Here is a 26,381-nt window from a genome sequence, read left to right on the forward strand (position 1 = left end):
ATTAAATATGAAGCAAGCAATTTGGCTCCTCATTTTCCTCCACTGCTTCCTCTTTTTTTCCTTTGCTGCTTTATATCCTCTGGCCCTCTTTTAATGTGTTGCGCACTCAAGACCCTCAGCAGGCGTGTCGTGCAGGAAAGGGCACGGAGTGAATCAAGGACAAGCTACTTTATGCCTGTTTGCTGGACAGCCACAACAGTTAAACTGGCCACTTTACTGGAAACACTTACCTTGCGCTTCCACTCGCTGGCCACTTTTTTAGAAACACATACCTTGTGCTCCCACTCACTGGCCGCTTTATTAGAAACACCTGCCTTGTACTTCCACTCACTGGCCACTTTATTAGAAACACCTAACTTGTACTTCTACTCAATGTCCACTTTATTAGAAACACCTTCTCTGTTCTTCCCCTAACTGGCCACTTTCTTAGAAACACCTACCTTGTACTTCCACTCACTGGCCACTTTCTTAGAAACACCTACCTTGTACTTCCACTCACTGGCCACTTTCTTAGAAACACCTACCTTGTGCTCCCACTCACTGGCCACTTTATTAAAAACATTCCAAAGTGCTCCCACTCACTGGCCACTTTATTAGAAACACCTACAAAGTGCTCCCACTCACTGGCCACTTTATTAGAAACACCTACAAAGTGCTCCCACTCACTGGCCACTTTATTTGAAACACACACCTTACAGGTCCACTATACAGGTGTACAGTTATAAAGTATTTTTTATGTGCAATTTGTTTGCACCTGTCTACCCCATTACCCAGCAGTGACACTGACAATACATATAGAACTGAGCAAAGGTCACAGACCCCCTCTATTTATTTAATTTACAGTCAAATCCGCCATTAAGGAGGAATTGTTTATTTTTCAAGAGATATTTCTGAGAAGGTTAGATATAAAATGATTCACTTTCAACAGGAAAGAGAAAGTCAAATAAAAGAAAAAACTGATTAAAAGTTATAAAAGACGGGACTCCTAACAACCACCTGGAAGACCTGCCAGACCCTGAAAACTGTCGCCATTAGATAAACAGCTCTTTCATCTTTGCGTGAGAGGAGAAAATTAAATCAAGCTGCAGGTGTTTCTGTCCATGAACTGTGAGAAGACAACTCAGCACTATGGGTCTGAAAGGATGTGTAGCTGTCAAGAAGCCTCACTGAGAAAAGAAAACAGAGAACAATAAAGGGCATTTGAACTAGAACACCTAAACTGGACATCTGAGATGTGGAATAATGTTATATGGACTGCTTGAGTCTAAATTTGTAAGTGGAACTTAGGAAGTGTGGCAGTAATAAAGGCAAAAAGTGGACACACTAAATACTAAACAATTTGGAAATATAATTCGTTGTGCAATTCTCTGTTAACTTCATGGGTTTGACTAGAAACTAAATGAAGTGTGGTCTCTGACAGCACAGTACTGTTTATGTACAGATAAGTAAACAGATATAGACAGTACAGTGCAGAGAACTCAGGGACCACCCCAGATAGACAGATAGGTGGAGAGAGATAAAGAGATTGTGTTGCTGTGTGTAGTAGAGGCTCCTGCTGTTCCTCTCCTCCTCACATGCTGCAGCCTGCACGGTTTCACTCCCACACCTGCATTCTGCAGCCCCCCCCACACACAGTCATTACACCAACCCCCCACATGCAGTCATTACACCAACCGTGTACAGAGATGCCATCAACCCCCCTCCCCAGACAGGCACCGGCCCGCTAACAAACATGCTGGGAGCCACCGCAACGCCCATCTAACACACACATGCCCTATTCACCTATTCATATGGCCATGCACACACACATGCACACACATGCCTTCACTCTCAAACTGCCAGCTGAAAGCAGCGTGAGAATCCAGAACTTAGTGAAATTAGGCAAACGGCCAGCTTTAAGATGCCACAAACTCACCCACACAGAACCAAAGCTCCACAGCCTCGGCAGGGAAAGATAAGTGTACTTGCTTGTAGCCAAATCCAAAAACATTCCAAGTAAATAACATGGATACCAACATATTCTCTTGTGTCTGATATTAAACAGTGAGCTTAATTACTCCGAAATAAGGCCTACGCATGGCCTGTAGAGGAAAAGGCTTTTACATTGGAGCTCATGTACTGTAAAACCACCAGACCACCAGGCTGCGAATCTTTGACACTAGGCCACAGCAATGTGGTAGTGAGCCAGGGTGAGTTACAGCTGAAATCCACTATTTTATTATTAACACCATCTTTTTCAGACTTTTTTTTTTTAATAAACCGACTCCAACCCAACTCCAAAATGTTTGGTCTTAATGGGATTGGTGTGCTTATATACAGCTTTTTTAATTGGAATACAGTTGAATGATTATTTCTGTCCTATAAGGCGTAATTGCATGGGCAAAAGTCTGACATAAGTAAACTAGCAACATCCTAGCATTCATAGCAACCACTTGGGATACCATAGCAACACTGTAGTAGCCACCTAACAACCACCTGGAAACATCCTAGCAACCACCTGAAACACTATAGAAACCCCCCAGCAACACCCTTGCAACTACCTGGGATACTGGAACAACCACCTAGCAACACTCTAGCAACCACCTTAAATACCCTAGTAACCACCTGGCGACATGCTAGCAACCATCTGGAAACTGCTTGAGCTGTCCAGTCACACTTCCTTTTCTACAGGAAGTGCACCTTTCTAGTTGTTAATTATGTTTTTATTTGTTTGAGACTCTATTATTTCTATAAAATCACAATAAAATGTTCATAAACTTACATGCATGTAATTAAAAAATATCAACCTATGTATAAGTAGCTATTGGCTGCTTTTCAAGTTTTTATTAGGAATGCAAACCCAGAAAAAAACCTGCAAGACAAGAATGGAAACAAAAACAATGTAAAAGAGCATAATTTAATCCAAAATATAATGATAGCTCCATAAAATATGGATTCAAAGCCACTGGGGATGATAATGCAGTCAAACCTTAGTGTCTTGTATGCAGAAAAATGCTAGCAAGTGAGACAACTGCCATTTGGAGACAAAACACTCCTTGACAACAGCAAAATACAAGCTAATCAGGCGTGTAGCGGTATCAACCCTGCCCCCCGACCCCACATCTCCCCTTCCAGTCTGTCAAAATACATTTCGTTCGGTCTGTGAAGTTAAAAATGTTGGGAACCTTCGCAGTAAAAGATCATCCGACCCTTCAACGAGTCAATGACGCCATAATAATCACTGCATCAATCCAGGTTGATAATTATGTAGTCTGCTGGTGAACTGCTGTCATGATACAAGGCGTGGTAGCGCTTAACTCGATGCCCCATCAGGTTTAGCCGTCGGTGTGATATTTTCTTGTCAATCAGAGCATGCAGCTTTCCACCCCATTAAACTCTGCAGAAACGCTGCCGTCCGCCTGCTTTGGTCAACAGAGCGGTGAGTTCAAACACTTGAGCAGGTAATGGGCTCAATCACAGTAATAGATGCTATGATAACATGACTGGAGCAGTCAATTATGATATGAGCTCATAATTTGAATGACTGTCCGAATACTGTATTTATTGTCGGCCCAGTTGCAAATTTGATGGACTTTTTATGGGCATGTTGCTGTGGAACTTTATGAGAAATTGGACATTTGACCTCTACAGTGCTACTATAAGAGATTACAAGTATTTAATTTCAACTACTCTCAATACTCAAGTACAGTATTCCCTATGGTGGTACTTTTTGAGTACAAATGGACCATAGCAGTTTTACTTTTACTTAAGTTTATGTCTGAAAAAAGTAAGAAACTTATCTATTTTGAAATGTAATAAATACTTGTTTAATTAAACTTGTTTAATAAATAAATGTTTAATAATGTTTCAAGAGTTATAAAACATAGCTGATGTAAGCTAATCACTGGCTAACAGGTTACTAACAGGATAACAGCTAACAGGTCGCTAAGCTAATAGCTTGTTAATGGTAGGCTAAAAGGTTAGCTTTGGCAACCAATGAACTTTCTGTAAACAAATATTAGCTTTAGGTAATTCCAAGTACTTTGTAGATTTTCTTTGTTTAAGAGTTTAAGTGCATTATCACTACTCTTACTTAAGTAGACATTTTCAGCACTTTTACACTCCTGCTATTAATCTGCAATCTACATATATCAATTAAGCTAACTGAAAGACAGTCTAACCCAGTTTGTAAATATTTCTATGGAAACAAATACCAGAATAGTACATAATTCTGTCCAGTGTTCTTAGCCATTGAGATCAAACATTCAGTCGAATTGGGATAAAATTGAACTTTAATCAAAGACAAAATAACATTGAGTGTTCCTTAGAATTTAGAGCTGATATTTTGTAACCCCAGAATGCAAAGCAAGTGCGACAAACTAGTTTGTTGGATGAGGAACATCAATAAGGTTTCAACCCAGGAGTTGCTGAAATTAAAAAAAATGTTGCATCAAGAAAATTTCAGAATAAATGAGTCATTGATGAGTGAATGTGAATAAATTATGAATCAAATCATTCCACATAGCTGAAGGCTTGGACATACTATTAGCCCCCCCCACACACACACACACACACACACAAACCCCCCAACGCTACCATCCATGGAAATTAATAATGATGTGTCCAAACAGTGGGAAGCTATCAGGTCCTTTATAGAAGGCCTAATGAGTTCTCTGAAATAAAAAAATATGTTTATGGCATTTGGCAGACCCTCTTATCCAGGGACTCACAACTTCATCACTTACAGAAGTGAGCAAACACAGCTCGAAGCGTCTTGCCCAAGGACTCTTATAGGTATAGCATGAGGTGCTTGCCAGGGTGGTGGATAAAAAACAGAGGTGTTAACTGTACACTATACCAAACACCCATCTGTGACACGTGCTTGTATTTAAAGTATCACAAAACCACTTTTATTTCATTTTGAAATTTTGTTTGGAAACAAAAGGGTTAAATTCTTGGAGCACCCAATAGAAAACTGTCCAGTCAGAAATGTTTTTAATGTGGTATTTAGGTAGATACCTATAAATACAGCCAAGTGAGCTCTCCCATTGGTTAGGACTTCAGGACCTGCACAGAAGGCCTTACATGTTAGATTAATAACCAACATAAGTATGAACTGAAATCATCCAGTCATGTTTTGATTTCCAATGGGACCAATTTTGAGCATAAATAAATAAAAGTCATGCTATGAATGTTGGAGGTTCTAGATATGTCACTGTATAATGTTACTAGGTTTCAGTCAGTTGTTAGGAATGGAAAACAGCGGTGACAGCACTATACAGGGACTCTATTCAAAGAGTCACTGTAAAACTGACTTACAAGCCCAAATATATGTTAATATATGTTACAAGCTCCTCAACCTCATAGAGGTTTTGGACTAAGTTTGGACCAAGTTTTGACCTTCATGGCCCACATTGAAGGCCTGGCTTTAACAGCCATGGCTCACCAATGAATACCAATAGCTTTAGATATTTCACATGCCACTTGTAAGGAGCTTAAAATGTGCAATTATACAAATAAACTCCATAAATTGATTAAATTTGCATGATTTTCCATTTGTGGTGTTGATAAACCATAACCACAGTTGAATTCATACTGTGGTTTTGTACAATTGCACCAAAGCTAATGATACTAACAAGCAGAGAAAGTTAATGGAACCAATTAGCATGCTATTACTGAACCCCAATGTTCAAAAAAGACATATCAGCCACACTTAGGGGAGAACGAAAATAATTTTCAGAGGAATCAATTTCTTTAAAATGCTCTCTAATATTGATTAGCATTCATTATGTTTAATAGGTCTTGTTGGTATTGCAAAGCAAGTACTGTTTTTTTTGATTCTCCGTTTCACACAAAATAGCTCTCATGACATGCTAGACAGCTTGAGCGTCTCACACCCACACACCCACACACACACACACACCCACCCACACACCCACACACACACACTCGCACACACACACTCATACACTCACACACACACACACATAACACTATGTGTTTACTTCAGGGTGTTTTGAACAGCAGTCATGGGACACGTAAGACCACACCACACCGCACACACACACACACACACAAACACACACACACACACACACACATAGTCTGCAGGCCTCTGGTTTCATTCGTTTAATAGCCTCCATCTGATAATGTGCAAATCACACGAGCTGTTCCGACTACATTTGAGCCGGCCAACGAGAACACTTCAGGAAGATGGAGGAAAACTATCCATTTAACCCTCTAAACATGATCAAACAGATCATCTGACATCTGTAGACTCACATCCTACTTCGTTTTGCAAAAGTAAGACTTGATCGATAGGAAAATATTATCACTATTTTTGATACTGATACCGATTTTAGGGAGCTACAAATTCTGTCAACCAATAATACCGGCTGATATCATTTTATACTGACCAAAAAAACTTTACCAGTTTCTAAACTAGGGTCTGACGGAAAATATATTTTTGTAATTATTATTGACACCAATAACAATTTTAAAGATCTAAAAATTCTGGTAACTGATAACACCAGCTGATATCATTTTATGCTGACAAAAATAATAATAATAAAAAAAAAAAACCTCAACAGTTCTAAAATTTGGGCCTGATGGAAAAAGTAAAATTTTGTAATAATTTGACACCAACAAAATCTTAAGGATCTAAAACTTCTGGTAAACGATTTCTTACAGTCAAAAATGAAACATGTTCCAGCTGTTTTACTTGTAGAATCTGACAAATATGAAAATTTTGTTACTGATACTGAGACGATAGACTTTAAGGAGCTGATATTGATCATTCATAAACCTGTGTAATGTAATTTTACATAGACCTAGACAAAAATCTACTTCAATTTCTACTTATAAAAAGGGCAATCGTTCAAACACTTCTATAGCGATACCTCAGATACGTCAGTACTGATTGATTTCTTTAAATGTTTTCTATTTATTTAGAAAAAGTCATATATCACAATTAGGGCTGGGCAACATGACAATATATATCGTTAATATGAAAATTGATGTCACAATATAATAACCAACTGCATGTTTCATTATGAAATTGTGTTCACAGGTTTCAATTTTTTTTTTAATGTATGACTACTGGTTCTTTCTTCTCTGTTTAAACTGATCAGATGTCTGAAATGATAAATTTTCAAAATTTCTTGGAGAATCACATTACATTTTTGCCATATCGCCTACCTCTTATCACAATAAATTGCAAAGAAATCAAAAGAATGACCCTAAAATGCCATACATAACAAACATACTACACAATCTTTGAACCCTGCTCCTTCATCACCGAATGTAATGGAATTAAACAAATAAAAGATTAGACTGTCAATGGTTATACAAAAAATGTTTGAAGGTGTTACTGGAATCTAAAAGTGAGCATACAATTCAATACAATACAAATCTGTACTGTATATGATGCATTTAACACATATCCAAAAATATAAATTGGTCAAAAATATGTTCAGTTAAAAGTCAAACAAATGGAGTAATGTTCAATATATAGAACATCAGGCCTTACAAAGTTAAAAACATGCTTTGGGCATGTAATTAGACAGCCAATCAGCAGTCTGGATCATTGAACAGGAATGCTTATTGGCTCACTGGTGCTGATACTAATGAAGTACTGAAATTTGTTCCTAAATAACAAGTAATTGTTCGATACTTTATGATGTTGAAGTAATTCAGTCATTAATAAATACTCAGCCCTACTAACAAGCACAGATTTGATATGATATAAGCTCTCTGTTTTTCAATCAGCTATGAGTGAGAAATGATTGATATCAAATTACAACATGCATTCATTATCAGTGCTGATAACTGAGACTGGGTTACTATCAGCCGATTTTAACTGTCAAATGATATATTGGTCAGACCCCGAAGTCAGTGCTGCTGCGGTGGCCTCTTTTCAGGGTCCACGTCTTTGGGCCCAGGGGCTGTAAAAAATCCCAGTTATGGAGAGCATTCCGATTTCGATGGTGGGTTTTTTAATCATGTCGAAGCTCTAGTCTCAGTTCATTTTTCTCCGTGCCAGACCACATGCGCTCCAGCCACACTCTGATGTCAGGCTTTTCCCAGAATTCCAGGCTGCGTGTGAGTAAACAGGCCGAAGTGTGGCGGCCGTGGAAACATGACTCCTTCTACCCCCTCCACACTCACTCTCTCTCCATCTCTCGCTTTCACACTCCCTCTCTCTCTCTCTCTCTCTCTCTCTCTCTCTCTCTCTCTCTCTCTCTGTCTCTCTCTCTCCCTCTCTCTCTCCCTCTCTTTGCAGGCTAATAAGAGCACCACATGGAAATGTATTTATGTAGCACTGTGGCCTCCGCCTGCCTCTATACACCATCTGTAAACAGTGGCACCACACCAAAGAAAGTGAGGGCGAGAGACATTGCTGGAAACAAAAGTGAGAGAGATAGGAGAAGCTAGACAAAGACAGAACAGTGTGAAGCATGGAAGAGAGAAGGATTTAAAGGCTGAGAAGTGAAGAGAGCGACAAGAAGGTGATAAAAAGAAGAAAACACAGGGAGAGAAAGCAGAAGAGAGGAGAGAGCAAGCGAGAAAGGAGAGAGCTCCACTCCAGTCCGCCATCTTTTCACCTTGAATGACTTCCAGGGGAAGCACAAGCCAAGCTGCTGTTGCAGCCACAAGGCCTGACCTTTGGAACGCAAACAAACCCAACCGTAGGTCATCAAAAGAAGAAGAAGCAATCCTGTCCAAATTTAAATAAAAAAACCCCTCAACTAACTGCGTGCTGCATGGATTTATTTTCACCCTTCCGCTTCTCCTGTAAGGGAGCAGCTACAGCTGGACGTTTTACGCCCCTCCAGTTTTTTTAGCTGACAAGGAGGAATCGGCTCATGCCGAGGAGAACAGGCTGCAGAGCTGCACTAGGAGAGGATTTCACCTACTGCTTCCAGTACAATAAACAAGAGCAGATTTCCCCTCAGATCAGGGAAGTCCAATCTTATCTGCAAAGACCCGGCGTGGCTGCAGGTTTTCACCTGATTCCATTTGTTCAATCAGTCCATCTCAGTCGTCAAACTCCTGCTTTGGTGGAACAAAAACCTTTAAAAAAGATGGTTCTTCAAGGGTCTTTTAATGAATATTTATTTATTTATTTAATGAATGTTTTTTCAGCCTTCTTTAAAACAAAACATCAAATTCAAATCATAATAAAAAATCTCTTCTACTTAAAATTGCAACTATAGTGTTGACAGAATCACTCCACTTGTTTCAATTATCTAGTGAGAAATAAATAATATAAAATCACAGTAAGCTGTTGTTATCGTTGGTGATAGTAGTAGTAATGGTGATGGAAGTTAATAGTAGGGTATTCAGCTAATTGTAGGGTTGATTTTTGCCGATCAGTGTTGTAAATCCACTTTCCTCACAGCTTTTTGAGTCAACTGGGCTACTTGTCCATTTATATCGGTACTAGGTGCTGGTACTCTGGACTGAGGTAGGATGGGAGAGGAGGTGGGAAGGGGGAAGTATTGCGAGGGTAACTGTTCCCACCTGCCTGACTGGACGAGAGCGGCTGTTCCGAGGCGATGAGTCAGAGAGTGTGAAGGGGTCAAAGGTCAGCGAGGAGAAAGCACATATGCTCCGAGCCTCAGATTACAAAGCGCTGCTTACTGCTGCCGATGTCTAACTCCAATATACCTCCCACTGAGAAACGGAGAGAGGAGGAAAGTAGAGGAGGAGTAGCAGGGGCACTCAGTACACCTAGTTTTCTTGAAGGTGCCCAGTTTAACAACCTGTATTTACAGGTTTTTCAAGAAAGACTGAGCCAAGAGAACAGCATAGTATTATAAATAGGGCTGTTGAGATTACATACAGTTAATCACGATAATTATAATCTCATTTGCTCAATTTTGCTAAATTTTGAATGAACATGAAATTATGTATAATGATTAATATAATAATAGGTAAATAAATTCCAGTTATCATTGTTGATGTCCAGTGAGAGCAACAGTGGCTGCATGTTTATATATATATATATATAGCATACATATCCAAAGCGGTACTATATATATATATATATATGTATGTATATATATGTATATATTAGTATATATATATATATAGTACCGTTTTGGATTCAGCCATGTGTTCACAGTTTATAATGGAAATAAAGTGCCAAAATTCAAAGCCAAAATTTCATAACTTACATAGTGCACTATATAGTGAGCAGTGAGCCATTTTAGATTCAGCCATAGGATTTTCCAAGATCTGATCTTCTAGTTATTTAATATTGACCATTAATGGACTATTTTTGCTGCAACTTCCTGCTCTTTACCTACTTATTTTATGTTAAAGAATGTTAAAACTTGCACTGAAAAGAAACTTGTATCATTTAAATTGCTTTGTTTAACTCTGAAACATGACCATTGGAGTTATCTGCTTTTGCCAAAAAACAAAATGTTATGTAAAAAAAAAAATAATAATAAATTACCTGTATTTTGTTGAGTTACTTTTACTTAATCAGGACAACCCAACATGTTTGATTGACATTATCTGAAATGCACACATGCATTTTTGGATTTATGAAAATTCATTAAAACACAGATATCAGTTTTTGCAATCGAGCTCACATCTTCCAACTATTCTGCAACTCTAGCCTGTTGTTCTCGTACTGCTACATTATTTCTTTCCACTTTTCTGTTGCTTCATTATTTTGTAGGTGTTCTTTGGTGATAATGTTACTGATATTACTGATATTGCTGTCATCAATTAAGCGTTTTTCTTATAAATGATACCTCAGATAGGACCTTCTTCAGTGATAAACGAGTTCATGATGTTGCAGTAGCTGGAAATAACTTTTATCAAGAGTCAACAATCTAAACTGCCTTTTGAAATCTGTATTTCAATGAGAGGATGGTCAAACAGTCAAACACTGACATTTTGACAACAATTATTTGACTGACATTTATAATACATAATATTATACCGTGGACAATGATAATTTAATACCCTTTATGGCTGTGCTGATGTTTTGTGCTTGGTCAACTTGGCCCAATATTTTTGGCCAATAAAATGATTTTGATTCTCAAAATTGTATACATTCTGTGTCCAAAGGTTTGGCAATAAATGTGTTGAAAATGCAAAGGTCTGGGCATCTCTGGTTTAATTCCATGTTTTGTTGAAGTGAAAATACGTTTAACACATTTTCTACAAGGAACACAGTTGTGTACATTTTATTGCACGATTACTGTTCATTTAATTTGACATATTGAACTTCAATGCATTTTTTGTGTTTTGTTTATATGGTGGGAAATTAGTGTGGCTGATATTTGGAAAGAACAGTGTTTTTTTAAATGAATCATCACAGGAATCTAAATAAGGCTTAATTACTCTCTAAAAACAACAGTCTACAAAATTACTGAGGCACAAACCCCTCCAGCTCAGCCTTAGAGGAGCGCTATGATGTGGAGGGGAGGAGAGGAGTGAAGAAGGAAGGGAGTCCATTAGATGAGGAAGGAGTGGAGGGGAGTGGCTTGGAACAAAGGATGCAACGGATGAAATGAAAGAGGAGGGATGAAGGAGGGAGAAGAAGAAGAAGAGAGCGAGGGAGGAGAAAAGCCTGCTGCTTTACACTGGCACACTCTTGGCAGGCCGTGCTGTTTGCATTCCAGCTACAGGCTTTATGACCATTCTTCAATTTCCCTCCTCTTTCTTTCTCTTTCTCTCTCTCTCTCTCTCTCTCTCACCATCCATCACAGCCAGAGTTGTGAATCACACTGCCTTGGCGATGTCCAAACAAACATCATATCTTTCCATGAGCATCACAAGATGCAGCACTAAGGATAAATCCCAGCAAATAGTAATAACCATGTTATAACTAGTACCATAGAGATGTAATAACACCTTTATAACACATACTATGTTAAATGTTGCTTTTTGACTATCTCCAAATTTTGTTCTCTATTCCTTCTAATTAGTTCTCTACACAAAAGCTTCCAAAACGTTATTTAGACCCTTTTTTTCTTAGAGTGTATTCTTTTGCCAACCTTGTGGCTAAAAAATCCAAATGTGGTTTAAGCCAAACTAGCTCCCTCTAGTCATGTCAAGTCCAGAAAGTCCATCATGCGGTATGAGCGGAGTGGTCATTCACAAAATTATGCTGCCTCTGCCAACTCTGGGAGGACACAGTGTCCTTTAATCTGACGTAACAGGTTCAGCCAAAGTAACTTTTGAAGAAACTCTTAAAGAAGATGGTTCTTGAAGGGTTCTTTAGTGAGGGAACTGGATCTCATGCTTTAATGGTTCTTTGCATGTTCTTCGCAAATCATTCCTCAGATTGATGGAGAATGTTTTGTATATGGTTCTAAATAGAACCTTTTTGAAAACGATTCTCCATAGCATGAAAAAGTATTTTTTTTTTACTGTTACAACTTTGACCTTGTAGCAACCAGAACCCTTTTTGGCGCTATATATAAAACCATATACGACACTCTCTCATCTATCTGAAGAACAATTTTACCATGGCATGAACTGTTTAAACATGCAATCGTTCTATATAGAACTCTTTACTAAAACTCTTAAAGAACCGTGTTTTACAAAATATATACATGGCACTAAATTCACATCTTTCCACAATACAGATTTTTTGCCCAGTGGAAGTGGCTAGGGGGTGTTATTATTGCTGTTTTGCTATGTTATTTATACATAATTACACAATGAAGGTATTAATTACATAGTTATACATATGTAATTACTGTCATATCATATTAACAGTCTTTATAAAGAGGTTTGAGTCTGCACTGCCAACGTTTTTCTGTTTGTTTCAATGTCAAACTAACATAAAACAGATAATGTACGTTTTCAGTTGCAAATCAAATAGCAATTGAAAGTTGTATGGAAAACATCTTAATTCTAATCATGTTTAAATATCTACTCTTTTAATTACAAACACAAATGTGGAATGAATTCAAAATGTATACATCTTTGCACAGTTTCTCAGGTAAGAAATAATATCAAATTACACCATGCCTTGGTTATCTGAGTGTTAAATCTGTCTAGATCTTTATGCGGCATTTCATTTTGAAATCAAAATTCATATGGTTATAAAGTGTGCAATGAGAATGCTCTGTTTCATTAGCAAAAGCAGTCTGAGTTCCAGCTCAGGAATTGCAAAAGGCCAGACATTTGTTTATTTTTGCTACTTTAAGAACAAAGACTATAAACTAGCAACAACAAAAGTACAAGACCCCATGAGAATATATCTCCGTTTCATTGGCTGCCCAAGAAATTGCATTACGAAGGCAATCCCTGTCCATGAAAATGGATATTTGTTCTTACATCTCGCCTCCATCTTCTTTCTGCTGCGCTCATCTGAATTTTGTACTCGGTTGTGTGAAGAAAGTGGAAGAAGTATGTTGAGATAGCCAGGCTTATGAATTTCAAATCTAATGGCTTTTGTAACGTTTATCATAAAGGTTATGCAGCTTGTATAAGAACATTTGCTCTTGGAATGGAGTTTAGCAGCATCCAGTATCCCCAAACCTTTGGTCACCCACTTTTTTGCTCTATCAGTGGTCAGTTTTTATACATGGTTCAGGAGTGTTTAAAGCTGAGACACAGCAAAGATATGACTGTCTGAGGTGCCCAAGGGACTGGGTCAGGGAATACTGTAATCTAGAAGTAAATGTACTTTACAGAAGTCTTTCCATTAGATGGTGGGATATTTCTGTGAAGATCTGATTGCACTTAGCCATGAGAGCATTATGGTCAGATGCTGATGCTGGATGATTAGTTCTGGATCCTAACTCATCCCAAAGGCATTATATAGCGCTCCATCACTCCAGAGAATGCAGCTCTATTGCTCCACAGCCCGATGCTGGGAGCTTTACACACCTCTAGCTGATGCTTGGAATTGGGCATGGTGAACTTTGGATCAGGGATGTTAAGTGTGAAGTAGCACACTGTAGATCAGTGGTCTCCAATCCTGGTGCTGCAGAGTTACCTTCCTGTAGAGCCTAGTTCCAATCATAATTTGCCACACCTGCTCCAGCTAATCAACCTCCTCTTAAGTCCCATTGGCTGAGTTGAATGTATTAGAGTAAAGCAAGGGGTGAAGCAACCTATTGTGAGCTTCCAGGGTTGGAGACCACTGGTTTGCCCTAACTACAGAAGCTAGGTAGTGAAATCCTGGGAGGGATTTTTACTTTCTGGACCTGAAGTTCCAACCTGAAGAAAATGGTTCCACATAGATCCATGAACACTCAAAAAACTCTTGTGGTGGATCCTGCCGGTCCAGCGGAAATTCCACAGGAGTGCAGATCTCTACTACAGGACTGACCCAAGGCAGGGGTGTCCTCTATTGCCTACACTCTTGGAAAAGATGGTTATTCATAGGTTCTTTATTAAAGAAAATGGTTCTACATAGAACCATGAACACTCAAAGAACCCTAATTAAAGTGTTCTTTGCTTCATGAAAGCATTCTTCAGATTCATGGAGAATATGTTGTAGATGGTTCTATATAGAACCTTTTTTGAAAACGATTCTTTATGGCGCCAAAAAGGGTTCCGCTATTGTTACAAACCAAAGAACCCTTTTTTGGTACTGTATAGAACCCTTTTTGCCAAGAGTGTGATTGGAAATTGTATATAAAAAGAGTGGCCTCTGATCTTTGCCCAGTATTTATCTGAGGCACCTGTGTATTTATCAAAGTAAGACTGAAAATTGTTTTTTGCATGTTTGCATCTTTTTCTATGTACTTGTGTCCACCTGAGAGTGTGTAAGTGTGGCTGAGTGCTCAGTGGACACTAAGAGCTGTGCTCACACATTGGGAGGGCAGTCTGCTCTAATGATGTGGAAGTGAGAATGCTTATTTAGAGGTTGCAGGAAAATGGCTAATTGAGTGTGGCAGTGTGCATGTGCACTGTTTGGCCTCTTTGGCCTGATCCACCACCTCATGGCCTCAGTATGCTCACTGTTAACCAATGACTTCACACTGGCCATTTCTTATCCATTATTAACCTTAACTAGCATCGAGAAGGCTTGAGGCAGACTCTGTAGGGCTGCTTCTATGTAGCAAACATCAGTGATTAGCAGTAGGATAGACTAGAGTGCAGTTGAAAAGCTATTCAAATGTGTTTTCTTTATTTATTTACCACAGAATAAACAGAATCTACTGGCTCCCAATTCTCATTTCCAGTATGGGCATAAAATATCATTGGCATGAAATCCAATTGACGTTGGTAGCATAAAAAGTTTACATGTTAAAAAACTGTCAAATTTTCTAGCCATCCAAAAACAACTGGGCTGAACAGGAAGTCACACTAGACCACAAATGTTGGCCACTTTCTTAGAAACACCTAGCTTATATCTCCACTATGTAGGTGTACAAGTACAGGCTGTGCACTGTTTAAAAAGATAGTTCTTCAAGGGTTCTTTAGTAAAGGGAAAGGTACTATTTAGAATCCTGAGTTCTATAAAGAACCATTTCATGCTCAAATGGTTATTTGCATGGTGAAAAGTCTCGTCAGATTTATAGAGAATATGTTCTATATAGAACCTTTTTGAAAAAAGTTTTCGCAACAAAATTGTTCTTCTATTGTTACAGATTAAACATCATAACAATAGAAGAACTTTTTTATGCTATTAAGAACTCTTTTCAAAAAGGATCTATATAGAACCATCGTTTTTAAGAGTGTACTATTGTTAGAAGCTTGATATTGTAACAAAAGAAGAACCCTATTTGGTGCTATACAGAACCACATGCAACATATTCTTTATCAATCTGAGGAACCATTTCACCAAGCAAGGAACCATTTAGGCATGACATGGTTCTAGATAGAACTCATAGTTCCCTTTACTTAAGAACACTTTTAGAGTGTAGACCATTGTTTGCTGCATGGTTTATTAGCCCTCATCTACCCCATTTGTCTTCAGTCAGTTTCTGACCACTGGACCACCGTTGTCCAGATGATTTTCAGAACAGCAGGCTTGGGTGTTGCTGGGCTATTTACCGATATCAGCATCACAGATGGAAAGTGGACCACCACCCAACTAAGAGTGGCTCTGTGGTCTGAAACTGACCACTGATGAAGAGCTAAAGGATGGCTAACAATAATTGTACCTCAGTAGATCTGCTAATATGGAGCTACAAAGGAGTGGCCAATAATCATGAGTTGGTTTATTCGTAATGTCAGGTAAGTCTGTACACTCAAGGTAGGTGTTTCTAACAAAGTGGTTGGTGAATGTTTACCTAACGAATGCTTAGCGTAGTATTCTTGTTGCTATTTTACAAAAGGCAACAAAGAAGGTGGTAACACCACTGTAAGTCAGTGTTCATAAGGATACATACACCTACATAACCCCTTAACAATCCAGGCTTATTACATACAAAGGCTTATTATTCAGTAACTACAGGGACTTCAATGCAAACTGATGGAGCTATTCATATGTTATAGAAGCATGTATTAATACTGTGGGCCTATGGCTTGTTAAGGGGATAAACTTGTCATAACAACTGACATAAACTGGACATCAAAGCTGCCAAATGCAACTTTCATGACAAATAACATCTTTTGGAATAAGTGTTTATAAATGCCTTTGTAGGTTTATGTCAGTTGTAAAGAAGGGCTTATGTAGGTATTATGTAGCTTTATGAACACTGTTCTACAGTAAAGTGTCACCAAACCAGCACTGAGTATTAGTACAGGTTCTGAGTATTAGTGTATTAGAGTATTAGTGAGACATCACTAGTGAGCCCTGTTCAGTGTTAATACACAGTGTGAAAGGCGCATGCTGCTGTTTCCAGCTGCTGCACACTGGCTACCACATCCTTTCCTAGTTTGGACACTCGGGCGCAAACACGCTAAGCCCGTCATCATTTAAACGTGTCTGATTTGTGTGGCTAAACAGAGGCGATGAAGCATCCTTCAGCATATACAGGCACCAAGCCCAGTCTGTGCAGCGCACATGAAAAATTATGAAGGGTATTAATGAATTCATAACAAAACACAGCATATTAAGAGTGTGCTAATGGACATCTGATCTGCAATCCACACTCAAGTGACTATTTTTAATATGCCTATCTGCTCTATTTGTTCCTTTCAGCCTGCCTCTCTCTCTTTTTCTCTTTCTCTCTCTCAGTCCTGCTCACTCATAAAGAAAGGGAGAATGAAAAAAGAGAGAAAGGTGATATTTGCTGCAAATGTAGCTAGAAATGTGCTATTAAGAATGAGTCAGTGAAGATATTTTAATGTCTTCTCTCTGTTTTCTGCACTGTCTCTTTCTATTTCTCTTTCTTTTCCTTTCTCCTTCCTCTGGCTCTCTCTCTCTCCTCTCTCCCTCTCTTTCAGTTTCTCTCTCTTTCTCTCTCCTTTTGTGTCTCTTTCTTTCCTTATCTCTCTCTCTCTATGACAGCCATCATTCCTCTCTCTCTCTTTCTCTCCCTCTGTTTCTCCAGTTTCTCTCTCCCACCTCCTTCTTTCTCTGTTGCTTATTCTCTCTTTCTCTATCCGACTTGTCATTCTCTCTATCTCCCTCAGTTTCTCTCTCTTAACCTCTTTTGTCTCTTTTCTCACTTCCTCTCCCCCTCTTTCTCTCTCTTTTCCTCTCTCTCTGTCCCTCCTTCTCTTTCTCGCCCCTTCTTTCTCTCCCTCTCTGTCTTTCTCTCTCTCTTTTTCTAAGTATCTCTCTCTCACTTTCTGTCCTTCTCTCCTTCCTCCTTCTTTTTTCTCTCCTTCCCTCTCTCTTTCTCCTTCTCTCAGTTTCTCTCTCTCTCTTTTTCTCCAGTTTTTCTTTCCCACCTCATTCTTTCTCTGTTTCTTATTCTCTCTTTATCTGTATCTGACTGAACATTGTCTCTGTTTCTCTCAGTTTCTCTCTCTCAACCTCTTTTGTCTCTTTTCTCTCTTCCTCTCCCCCTCTTTGTCTCTCCCTTTTCCTCTCTCTCTGCCCCTCCCTTTCTTTCTCTCCCTCTCTGTCTTTCTCTCTCTCTCTTTTTCTACATATCTCTCTCACTTTCTCTCCTCCCTCCTTCTTTTTTTCTCTTTCCCCCTCTCTTTCTGCTCCTCTCAGTTTCTCTTTCTCCTCCTCTTTTGTCTCTTTTCTCTCTCCCTCTTTCTCTATTCCAATTTCTTTGTCCCTCTCTCTTTTTCTCTCTCACTCTCTTGCTCCTTCCCCCCTCTCTCTCTGTCTCTATCTCTCTCTCTTTCTCTGCCTATCTCTCCCTCACTCTGTCTCCTTCTCTTCCTTCTCTCTCTCTCTCTGTCCTCCCTCTCTCTCTGTCTATCTCTCTTTCTATCTTGCTCTCTTGCTCTATCCTCCCCCTCTCAATATATCTTTCTCTCACTCTTCTTCTACCTATCTCCCCTTCTCTCTCTATCCTTCTGTCTTCCCTCTCCCTTTCTCCTTCTTCCCCCCTCTCTCTCTCTCACTCTCTCTCTCTCTCTCTCTCTCTCTGATGTAGATACATGCCACTGTTTCACATGCAGTGAAAGTCACGAGACCCCTCCCCTCCCCTGCTCTCCCCTCCCTGCCCCTCCCACAGATCTGTCTCCATATACAAAAGTGAGCCTGGCTGTAAGGAGGAGGGCGTGATTTCATTTGTGTGTTGTCTGTGTTTCTGGCTGCGCATGCATGTGTGCGCAAGGGTGTGTGTGCGTGTGTGTCCACATGTGGACAAAGGCTCCACTCATGAGCGGAGTGGACGGGCCGAGGCTGCACACTGACTCCAGTGTGTCACCGGGGAGAAGCGTACTGATGATGCAGCTCATGTGAAATGTGCTACGCTAGCCTTTACTCCGGGCTGGGAGGGGAGGGGGGGGGGTGTTGGAGGGGGGTGCAGAGATCTTTTAGCATGTAGGCACTTTATCTTAATGATTCAGTGCTCCAATCAGGGAAAGAAAGTTCCAGAAAGCTGAGAGAAACAGAGCTGTAGAGTAGCCCAGAGATGGACGATGTCGCTGATGTCCTTTTCGGTCAAATTGTGGCTTGTACACCAATTCAATAAACCCAGTTTGATTGCTCATGAGTAAAATAATTATCATATGCTAGTTCTTCATAGCATCCAAATCATTATTAGGTCACTAGAAAGCTATAAATATAAATTAAGAAATTTTAGATGTGTTCAGAATCATGAACCAAGGATGAGCTAGTAAGCATAAAATGGTGAGTTAATATCCAGAATCATCATCACATTATTAAAGTGGAATTTCGTTATTTTGGTCCATTTCTGTGGGAAATATTAAAAAGCAGGAATGAAAACTTACAGGAATGAAGAAGTTTTTTCCCCATAAGCAACAATATATATATATATATCTCCTGTATATTGTACAGTTGAATGCGAATGTTTGAGAGCCCTTGGTCAAATTCCATGTTTTGCGTTTTTTGGGGAAAATAAATGAGCATTTCCTCAGCACAGAACACACTTCTGTACATTATAATATACACTTACTCCTTATTTTAATTTTACTGTTTAATGTAATGGGGAAACAATTTAACAAAAATTGTAGCAAGCACAAAAGCTATGCCACATTTTATAGTTTGTTTTATTTTGTCCAGCATGTTCCACTCAGAAAATAAACATAAATCGTGCACTAAAATTTCATGTTTAAGTTCATCATCTGATGACAAACCTTTGTCTATGACTGAATATGCATTAATCACTATTATCCAGTTACAAAATTTAGGTGTCAGAAATCAGCAGAATCAGTCGCAGGAATGCAGTGATCCAGATGGAAATACAGCTTGAATAGACAGTTAGTAAATGTGTCAAAATTAAAGAGAATAACAAAAAAAGGGGGTATCTTACCCTGGGGGGCTTCGTCCCCCAAGCTGCCCTACTAAGTGAGCCACATTAGTTACAGGAGCCTTAACCAATAGCTGATAGTGCTAACATTAGCAATGAGGATGCATAAAATTGCGATGTTTGAAAACAATAAAACATGAGTACGCTTTTTAAGCTTGCTGGTGATGTCATCTGTCAAGACTTTGGCAGAGTAGGCCAGTGTGTGTGTGTGTGTGTGTGTGTGTGTGTGTGTGTGTTTACATCGGAATGCCACCCTGACACATAATCTCCCCAAATTACAGACTCCACGTGCCACCCGCACAGCAGTCATTTAACCCTCACACTCTAATGAGCGCTCGCCCTCCGTCTCTCTCTCTCTCTCTCTCTCATCTGCATTCCAGAATGAACTCTCCTCTTTGCTGAAGAGGCAGAACGCCCGGCCTCTAATGAAACAAAGCCAACGCCAGAGGAGAGGCGACAACATGAAAGACAGGCAGGTGATTTATCTCACTTCAAACGCTCACACACACACACACACACACACACACACACATACACATACACACACACACACCTCTTCGGCAGCCAGGATGCACACTCCGACATCACTCTGCTCTTCCAGACACTGATAATGTCCTTGCCGTCCCAACTGGGATGCACCACTTTGAGAATACGAGTGAGAGAGAGAGAGGGTGAGAGAGGGCGAGAGACATAGCCTTGTAATGATGAGTGGTAGACGGGGCTGTTCTGCATTCTCAACACAAAATCCCACACTGCAGGATTCTCACAAAGCCAGAAAAGGAGAAATCATCTGCATTCAATGTTACACCCACCCCCCCCATTCCAGGATGAGGAGCTAATGACGGAGGTGGGCCCAGGCTTACGAGACAGGTGTCACCTCTGACACCACTGACTCCAATAAACCCAACTCATACTGCTGCAGGCAAAACATCATTATAGTACTATTAGATGTCAAAACAGGTAGCTATTCCAGGGACAGTCTGCATTCAGTTAACCCCTTATCATAAAATCCCATAAAAACTGATTTCATCATGGTTGTGATGTCAAAAACATTGTCGTCCCAACATTGTTGTCATGTGTATGTGATAAAAAGTGTTGTTACAGCATTTCAGCCCATACGAGGCATAATAGAGTGCAGCCAATCAGAACAAAGGCTATTTTTATATGTCATAACACATAAAGTCATAAGAAAAACATCTGTTTAATTCTAAGAGATTTTTTTAATATGATAGAAAATGGTCATTTAACAGTGAATCATGCCTGTTTTTGGAACAAACGTACAGACTTGTTATAAGCAGGGTTATAAGAAAAAAAGGAATATGGACTTAAATGACCCCTTTGTGGACCCCCAACCTTAATTTCTCACTACATAACTTTACACATTACGTCACCAAATCATCAAAAATATGTCTTAAGATGAATAACTGCATAATAAGCTCGGGGTCAAAAGCCGTCATCATTGAGCAAGTGAAAGATATATGATGCCCAGTGCAGAATTCACACCAAACCACCTACTCGCTTACTGACACACATACTATACACCCCCCCACACACACGTACACACACACACATCAGCAGGGCTGGTGTAGACAGCAGGAGTAGCTTGGAAGTTTAATCATTTCCTGGAGGGCAGCTCCAATGTAAACACCAGGAGTCGTGCTATAATGCCCACATATGCATAGGGAGAGAGCAAGTAACAGACAAGACATAGGCGATGGAGACGACATAAGGAATAGACTAGATAATTCAAAGAGCTGCACTCAATTAACTTGCGTCATTTCTATGTCATTTTTCCAACTACTGATATACTGTATATTATACATATGAAAGAGTCAACGTATGAACTCATGCTCGCGCTAGACAGTGGTGAAGTTTCCAGCACACGTTACGGGTTGCACCAACAAAAAAAAACGGTTCTACTGCAGAAGCCCCGCAGCCACACAAACAAACCCTTCCCTAGCCCACACGAACAGCTACATTTACTTACTTTGCTCCGGTACAGACTCCACCGACTGCAGCTGCAAATGCTTCAGCTTTCAGTGCCTCTCTCTCTCTCTCTACCTACCTCTCTCCCTCTCTCTCTCTCTCTCTCTCTCTAGAGTGTGCGCCATATAAGGCAGCCCAGCTAAACATGTCACGCGTAATTTATCCGCGGCGGGCAAGCTCTTCACCTTTCAGAGCGGACGCCCGACGGCAGGCTGCCGAGCTGTGAAAACTTCGTCTCCGCATCTGAGCGAGTGAGTGAGCGAGCGAGTGAGTGAGTCTACGCGCTGCCCATGCGAAACGTGCGCCCACAGTCTGGCGCGACTCGGTCGCACTGCATGAATGCATGACAACATGAGCAGGAATGATACATATACATGCGCACATGGTGCAGGACCACCACCACCACCACCATACACAGACCCACAAATCAAGACCCTTAAAAAGCCAGTCTTACCTCACATCGTTAAGCGGTGTGCATGTGTGTGTGTGTGGGTGAGAGAGAGCGCCGGCGCGTGTGTGTGTGAGAGCGTGCGTTCAGACGCAGGCGGACGGTATGGGCAGAGTGGCCGGAGCTGAGAGGCTCATTGTTCTGACCAGCAGCGTCTGGCGGTGCGTGTTGTCACACGAGCATTTTTCCCGTCTGGAGCCCGCCTCTACTCTCCCATACGCACATGCTAGCTCTCTCTCTCGCTCTCTCGCTCTCTACCGCGCAGTCGCTCCCCACATGCACACACACACACACACACACACACACGCACACACACACACACACACACACTCTCTCTCTCTCTCTCGTGCCTGTGGCTCTGCGTCTGAGTCCCTCCCGCCACTCACAGGGAGTGGTCCCGCCCCTTACAGCCCCACCAGGAAGAGAACAAGTGAGAGAGCAAAAAAGAGAAAGGGAGAGGTGAAAAGTGGAACATGGAAACACCAAGCTGGCCAGAGGGGAAAGAACTGGACTTTTTTAAATGGACGCAGTTCCTGCCTGAAGAGACGCAAGTCATGCCTGCAGTTGAGCTACTCAAGCTCTGCCCACTAATGCGTTTTTTTTCATAGTATCTGCTAAAGCAAGGTTGGAAAAGCTTTACAGAATATCATAATATGTATATTATTGACCCAGAACTGGATCAATGTTTGTTTAGAGTCATTACATAATGTATTTACTGTGGGCTGTCAAAGAAATGAATTACTTAATCACGATTAATCACATTAGTTGGTATAATCGCAATTAATGACATTTATCTTTGCTCAAATTTCACCATAAAGAAATATCTTTTCAGTTAAAAAGTAGTGCATATTCTTATAGTTAAATGTGTGGAAAACAAGCCTCTGTTTTCATCGTGTGAATGCATCAAGTTCACATGAACCTGAACATAAAAATCACGTGATTTCTAAAGAACATTTACAATTTTTACTACTGACATCCAGTGAGAGAAATAGTGGATGCATGATCCAAACCATGAGTGTATATATCATATATACCATATATACAGACAATGGTTCAAGCTTTTCACACTCATTCATACAGCTTGTTGACTCTTGTTACAGCGACAGCTTTTGATGGGAACTGTAAAGCAGTTTAAACGGGACTATTATGCTCATTTTGTTTATAATTTTATTGTTGGGGTCTACTAAAATAGATTTATGCTTCAATGTTCCAAAAACACATTATTTATACTGTACTCATACTGTACATCTCTATTCATCCTCTGTCTGAAATGTTCTGTTAGAGCTCCTGTGTCTTTAAGCCCTTCCTCCTGATGAGCCTAGCATGCTTTTATTGGTCAGCTCACCCGCCCTCTTCTGATTGGTCAACCACCAGTGTGGTTCTTCCCCTATGTGTTCCATCCCTGTCTTGCGGTCTGCAGACAGACCCTTTTGTCCTGAGCAGCTATAAACACTGCTGTGGTTATTTTTCCAACAGCATATTCTGCCATATCAGTTTAAGCCAGAGTCCCATCCTGAAAGTCAGGTCAGCGTCTTCTCAACTTGGCTACAAAACTGAACAAACCTTTTCTGCCTCCAGTAGCTGCTGTGCATTGTGTGAGTGAGTGGTAAATTTGCTGGTAAGTGAGCAATACAGGTTGCATTACAAGATTGCATCATCTTGTAATAAAGGAAAAGAGCTTGAATTCCAACGAGGAGTTTCAGGCAGCTGAGAAAAGTGGTTTCTGTGAGAGGGAGTTTCTCCCTCTGGCATGTAGAGGGAGTAACATAGACCGTTTACATGCACAAAAAGCTTTATGACATGCTAATGGAAAGGATAAAACTGGAAAAGTCCCTATGGATTGTATCATAGTAACATACAGCGTGCTGCAGCTGGGCTTCAGCCTGAACTACTATGGATGGTTTGAAGGATCATGTTTGAAAATGCACTAGCTGAGCAAAAAAAATAAAGATTATAAGTCAGGTTCAATGGAATTTTAAAACTTTTTCACCCAATTTTGTCAGGGTAAATTACATCGGCTACTTAATTTTTCCCATCACATGATGTCGTCAAGCTTGGAGGGTGGAGGCTAGCACATGCTTCCACTGAGACCACATTTTTTCACACTGTCCTTAATGGCATGCCTGGACAGCTCAACACGCTTGGAGGAGAACATTAACTGCTAATTATGTTACACTGATGAATAGCATTAGCTAGCATTGCACTGAGTGATGTGGAAGGGACTGGACTCTCTTAATGATAGAGACAATGCTTATGTGGTTGCAAGTTGCTCGGTCACTTCAGTGGGATTGCCAATGTTTCAACTGACCTGTCTATGTTCCACAAAGAAAGGCACTTTTCCACAGCAATTGTTACAAGTTTAGAGAAGCTTGTAGTGCCTGACTCAAAATTCCTAAAAAGTTGCCATTGCCTAGTTCTGATTAGACAAGTTCAGCTCGGCAAAATTTAAAATGGAAATTCAGTGTTATGTAACAGCTCCAAACAAATCTTAGAACATTTCAATGTGAATATTTTGACAAAAGCTGAAATGTCTGCTGAAATTTTTCATTAGGTTAAAAGGGATTTTTGCCAATGTTCCAAAAAGCTTGTCCAACCTCAAAACAGTTGCTATGAAAGAATGCATTTATGGCACAATGGAGAGGCCAGTTGTCGGCAGTCATTTTTAAAATACATCTAAAATATGCAGCAACGAATGCAAAATGTCATTAAAGAATACCAAAGTGTGAATAAAATGTGAAGAAAGCACTGGATGCTTTGATAATCTGAAGTAGGCATCTAGTGTACCTTTCAACAACAAAGTATATGAAAGAAAGCATTGCTTCTTCTCATACAGTAATGAACATCTTCTATCATGAACTCTAATGATCTTTTTTTTCTGAAGAACTGACAGACCACAGCATAACTCAACATCCATAGCTATTAATGAGGAAAAAGACAAATCTGCTGCCAGTCTTGGAGATTCCAGTGTTGATTACAGGGGCTTGAATCTTTGCGGCATTTGTGAAAATCCCCTTGATATTTTCTTTGAATCTTTATTGGCGTTTTACAGCACAGTGATAAGGCAGGGTATTACACGGTGTACAATCTTGCCTCAGAGATTATATTAATCTATAAATCATAATGAATTTTGATATTGTATGATATGATACAATGGAAATGAGTCAGTGATATGTCATTTATCTGCCTCATGTGTTAGTAAGTTGTTGTTCTTTCATCACATATTTTCAAATAATTCACAGAAGATTTTTTTTATTAATGTTGTTTGCTCTGGTCATCTTGGAAAAAGCCAAAGTAATTGGCTCAAATTATGGTGATATTTTGAAAAATTGGTTAACAGCCTTCTGGCTGCATAAATAGCCATGAAAATGAATCATGACCTTTTCAGCTGAAATATTAACATTACGATTCCACATTTATGCATCAACATGGACCAATAAATTGAATGTCCTTTAGTGTAATAAATTCACAGGAATTATGATTAATTATTAGAAATTTGTTTTTTCCTCTTAGTAAAAAAGATGTTGCTAAATCCAGGACGTATTGTTTAAACTCAAAACCGTTCTTGAAAATGCAAATATGACATCACTTGACTCTGAGGGCTACACTGAAGTTTTACTCAGTTTCTTTCTTTCTAAGTGCTCTTTGCTAATTATTTCATACTACATATAAATAAATCTGAGAAATGTGAAACTTTTGGAATTTATCTGGATTTCTGTAATGAATGGTTCTGATCTTCGTATGAGTTATGATATTAAATGAAAGTATTCAAATAACAACTGCTGTCTTCACTAAGCTGAGAGGCAAGGTCAAGGCAACTGAAACTAAAATGTGTGAATAATCAAATTAAGTACCTTGTGGAACCTTTTCACCAGCTATAACTTCAACTAGTAACTGTTCCGTCCTGAGCAGTGATTGGGAGGAATTTTGGGCCATTTTTCTATGCAAAAATGCTTCAGTTTATGTATTTTTGGATGACTTTCTTGCTGCAAATTACACCATTTCAACAAGATTCAGGCATACAAGTGCCCTGGTGCTTTGATTTAGTATTTCTTTATACTTGGAACCTGGTTCCCTGAGGCAGTAAAAGTATCCCCACAATATGTAACTCCCTCCACCATGCTTCACAGTTGGGATGAGTGTTCTACGAAACACAAGGATGTGTACTTTTACCAAAAAGTGACTTTTGACCTATCTGT

The 26,381-nt window shown here is 39.7% G+C and overlaps 1 protein-coding gene across 8 annotated transcripts in view; it reads right to left on the reverse strand.

The window, feature by feature from the left end:
* LOC118796750 (muscleblind-like protein 1) overlaps nucleotides 1–26,381 on the reverse strand; it is a 167,741-nt gene that overhangs the window by 127,305 nt on the left and 14,055 nt on the right. For 3 of the 8 annotated variants that reach the window (XM_036555849.1, XM_036555851.1, XM_036555848.1), the window contains exon 1: nucleotides 21,739–21,968. The exons of 1 other annotated variant lie outside the window; for it this stretch is intronic. The gene's annotated coding sequence lies outside the window, so the exon portion shown is untranslated. Of the gene's footprint in view, nucleotides 1–21,738; nucleotides 21,970–22,191; nucleotides 22,492–26,381 lie in introns of those variants that run through there. 4 more of the 8 variants (XM_036555852.1, XM_036555850.1, XM_036555847.1 and 1 more) reach the window with 3 other exon arrangements.

Source organism: Colossoma macropomum, unplaced genomic scaffold (assembly GCF_904425465.1).
Source record: "Colossoma macropomum unplaced genomic scaffold, Colossoma_macropomum, whole genome shotgun sequence".
Classification (NCBI taxonomy): domain Eukaryota; kingdom Metazoa; phylum Chordata; class Actinopteri; order Characiformes; family Serrasalmidae; genus Colossoma; species Colossoma macropomum.